General features: G+C 44.2%; 1 non-coding gene across 1 annotated transcript; it reads left to right on the top strand.

The window, feature by feature from the left end:
* The first annotated feature begins 1,046 nt into the window (after positions 1 to 1,046).
* On the top strand, positions 1,047 to 1,165 carry LOC138360568 (5S ribosomal RNA). Its single transcript, XR_011226481.1, has one exon. It is a non-coding gene; the product is annotated as a 5S ribosomal RNA (ribosomal RNA).
* The last annotated feature ends 3,449 nt before the right edge of the window (positions 1,166 to 4,614 follow it).

The raw sequence follows: 4,614 nt of genomic DNA, 5'->3' as shown, positions 1-4,614 counted from the left end.
TTTGGGAGATTTTGAAGCTCTCTTTATTTTGGGCTTTTTGTTCCCAACAACAAGCTGCTGCTGCTGCTTCTTTTTCAAGGCTGTAGGTGGTTTGTTGCTTGTGGCGGCTTTCTTGGGAGTTACCACGGCCTTCTTTGCTGCTGTAGATGGTTTCTTGGTTGTGGTGGCTTTCTTGGGAGTTAGAACGGCCCTCTTCTCTGCTACGGCCAGCTTGAATGATCCACTAGCTCCACTTCCCTTGGTCTGAACAAGAATGCCGTCAGCCACTGCTTTCTTGAGAAATCTTCGGATGTAAATGGCGATCTTGGCAGCCTCGACTTTGTTGTTGGCAACAACGTACTTCTTGATTGCTTGTAGAGACGAGCCCTTACGGTCTTTGAGTGCTGCGACCGCGGCTAGAACCATTTGACTAGTTTTCGGGTGAGCAACCTGGACGCGAGGTTTCCTGGTGGTGGCCACCACAGCAGCAGCAGCCGCAGCCTTCTTGGTAGGCTTTGCTTCTACCATGATGATGATGAGATAACCAAGGTGATGAGAGACGCTCAGACAGTCACGGGGGAATGATGCTGCCGCCGCTTGAGCCGAACCTATTTATGTGCCGGCACGGTACAGAAGCTGCAACCTGGCAACTCGTCCACCAATCACGACGGTTGGTTTTACGGCTCCGAAACCTGGATCCCATATCTTCTCTAAAATAGAAGCATTTGTTCATGTTCTTTGTAAAAGTATCATAAAGCAGGACAGATGAGACAAATATCATAAAAACTGAAGAGCAGATGAGCACACACATGTATGTATTACAAAAGAAAATCCACAAATTCATTAGAAATTGGCAGGGTAGGCTGAGGAAGTAGGTAGATGTAAAATGTCTGTAAATGGCGAAAGAACATAAACCCAAGACTGAATAAACGATGTTAAATATCCATGCCAAGGAGACAAAAATATGTTAGGATACAATTACCATTAAGACACCACAAGAAGGTCCGTATCCTGCCGTGATGACTAAAAAGAGTTGGTTATTAGCCACAATGTGTAGGCAGTCTCATGCCAACGGCCATACCACGTTGAGAACACCGCTTCTCGTCCGATCAGCGAAGTTAAGCAACGTTGGGTTTGGTTAGTACTTGGATGGGTGACCGCCTGGGAACACCAAATGCTGTTGGCAATAATGTTTTTTGTTTTGTTTTGTTTTGTTTCGTTTGTTTTTGTTTGAATGGCTGGCTGGCTGGCTGGCTGGCTGGCTGGCTCCACGGGAAATTCACGGAGTTGTGTGGAATAAGGCCTGGTAAAATGAATTAATATGTATGTCATGTTTAAAACAAACTCGCTTAATATAGTGTGTGAGGCTTTATACAAAAACAAACAACCAAAACAAAACATGTTGTATATATATATATATATATATATATATATATATATATATAATATATATATATATATATATATATATATATATATATATAATATATATATATATATATATATATAGCTTAATCCGGGTTTGAACTCGCAACTCCAAGAATACGCATCACTTATATACACTTTACCACTGGACCACTGCAGGACACTTGATGCTGAGGTATCAATTTAATGACGTAAATGCCATTTCCACAAATAAATGATAATTTAAAAGTATTTGTATGTACAAATCTTTTCTGTTTAAAAGGCTACAATATCAGTTACTGATATAATTTGTGTTAATGTTTCTATACCCACAGGAAGGCATGTTTTTGCTTATATGTAAGGGGTACGGAGAAGGAATCCACAGACCATCATTCCCCTTCCCCCCCCCCCCCCCTCCCACCTACTACTACCACCACCACCACCACCACCACCACCACCACCACTACTCACCACTACTCACCACCAATCACCACCAATCACCACCACCACCAATCACCACCACCACACCTAACCGAAAACCCCCTAACACATCAACCCTCCCCCCAATCAACAGGCGAAATAATAACCCTCAAATGCCTGCCTGCCTGCCTGCCAGCCAGCCAATACTAACGGTCTTCTCAGAAAGAAAATCTCTTTGTATCTGTATTACTTGATGAAATGTATGATTCTAATAATGAAAATAAATTGTTATGTCGGTTGTATGAGCATAATGACCAATATGCACATGATATGAATGAATTAAATAGTGTAGTTTTAAGTAATTAGGTTGTAGACACATTAAGCGGATATGATATTTGACGCGTCCAGAACTGGTGATTTTTGGTTTAGTTTTAAATGCACCACCACCACCACCATTGCTTCCCCAGAGCCTAATTAAGGACCGGTAAAAGGAGTCAATATGTATGTCATCTATAAAACCAAAGAATGAATAAAAACACACACACAAACCTACATAATAGTACTAGGAAGATTGTATGGCATAAAAAAAAAAAAGTACTCCCATTGGGTCGTTTGAACTCGCGACTTCCAAAACACCAGCCACACACCTTACCACCCAGCCACCATAGAGTTGGTATAATTGTGCAACTTTAGTTATAAAACTAAAGTTCTTATTGTCTCAAATCTTATTGTCTGTTCTATGAAAAGGCATGATGTAAATTATGTATTTTTTGAATGATTGAATTGTAGGCACATTAAGCGGATTCGATATTTGATATATCCAGAAAAGGTGATTTCTGTTCAGTTTTAAAATGCATCACCGTTAACGCTAAAGGACTGGTAAAACGACTCGATGTTTGTCATTTTTAAAATAAACACTAAAACTAGGCCCTTAACATATATAATGTTTGAATATAAATTGAATGCATATAAATACAAAGTGGGAGTGGCTGGCTGGCTGGCTGGCTGGCTGGCTGGCTGGCTGGCTGGCTGGCTGGCTGGCTGGCTGGCTGGCTGCTGCTGCCTGCCTGCCTGCCTGGCTGGCTGGCTGGCTGGCTGGCTGGCTGGCTGGCTGCTGCCTGCCTGCCTGCCTGCCTGCCTGCCTGCCTGCCAGCCTGCCTGCCTGCCTGCCTGCCTGCCTGCCTGCCTGCCTGCCTGGCTGGCTGGCTGGCTGGCTGGCTGGCTGCCCGCCCGCCCGCCCGCCTGCCCGCCCGCCTGCTTGCCTTGCCTTGCCTGTCCTGTCCTGTTATTGCCTTGCCTTGCCTTGCCTTGCCTTGCCTTGCCTTGCCTTGCCTTGCCTTGCCTTGCCTTGCCTTGCCTTGCCTTGCCCTGCCCTGCCTTGGCTGCAGCTGGCTGGCTGGCCGTAAATCAACTCTTAACAACACCACACCACACCACACCATCACTCATCACCCATCACCCACCACCGGCCCCAGTCTCCCAGCCTCTCTTATATACCCGAGCAGGCCCTTTAAATTATTTGAATTGTTGCACTTCGGCCAATGGCACGATCGCTGCTGCTCAAACATATTCTGGTTCACAAGTATTATAATATATTATATTATATTATATTATATATATATATATATATATATATATATATATATATATATATATATATATATATATATATATATATATATATATATATTTATTCATGAAACACATTAAAACCTTGATCATTTATTCATTCATTACGTCTAGTGAAGAATTGCTTTTGTTCATTTGTATGATTAAAAATTGATAGAATATGAATTCCTCGCTTAAAGTAAAATATAAAATATATATTGGATTTATATGATTGGTTAATATTCCAAGTGATGCTGAATATCCCCTATAATTTTGTTTTGTTTGTTTGTTATGTACACATTCCAAATGAAATCAATATAAATGTTATTATTAATGTTTGAAAGTTGATTGTCTACTTGAATCTCTCTATTAAAGTGTGTGTGGCTCCGGATGGAGCCTGGTTATGGTATTTGTCGTGGTGGGTGGCAGAAGTGCTTACTTCTTCTCTGTCTTCTTTGGCAAAAGAACTGCCTGAATGTTTGGAAGAACACCTCCCTGTGCAATGGTTACGCCAGACAGAAGTTTGTTGAGTTCTTCGTCGTTGCGGATGGCCAACTGCAAGTGACGTGGGATGATACGGGTCTTCTTGTTGTCACGTGCGGCGTTACCGGCGAGCTCCAGAACTTCGGCAGCGAGGTATTCCATGACGGCTGCCAGGTAGACAGGAGCGCCAGCACCGACGCGTTCGGCGTAGTTGCCTTTACGCAGCAGACGGTGAATTCTGCCCACGGGGAACTGAAGTCCGGCCCTGCTGGAGCGAGACTTTGACTTGCCCTTCACTTTGCCTCCCTTGCCGCGTCCTGACATTGCTGCTGCTGTTGTGGGTTTGTGGTGTTTTATGCCGGCCCGCAGATCGAGCTTCGTGTTATATACCCCGCTCAGGATCAAGGGAGTCCGCCACTGACCAATCAGCGCGCTCCGCCACGCGACCCGCTCTGAGCTGAGTCGCGAGCGGGATATAAAAGGAAAGCTCGACTCGCGCAAAAGTTCATTATTGTATCGCAACGCCAGCCAGCACGAGCATCATCATGCCACCCAAGGCATCTGGAAAGGCTGCCAAGAAGGCCGGAAAGGCCCAGAAGGCCATTGCCAAGGGCGATAAGAAAAAGAAGCGCAGGAGGAAGGAGAGCTACAGCATCTACATCTACAAAGTGCTGAAGCAGGTCCACCCCGACACTGGTATCTCTTCCAAAGCCATGTCGA

Source organism: Procambarus clarkii, unplaced genomic scaffold (assembly GCF_040958095.1).
Source record: "Procambarus clarkii isolate CNS0578487 unplaced genomic scaffold, FALCON_Pclarkii_2.0 HiC_scaffold_115, whole genome shotgun sequence".
NCBI classification, from domain to species: Eukaryota; Metazoa; Arthropoda; class Malacostraca; order Decapoda; family Cambaridae; genus Procambarus; species Procambarus clarkii.
The sequence above is the reverse complement of the archived record's forward strand: the minus strand, read 5'-3'. Positions and strand labels throughout refer to the sequence as shown.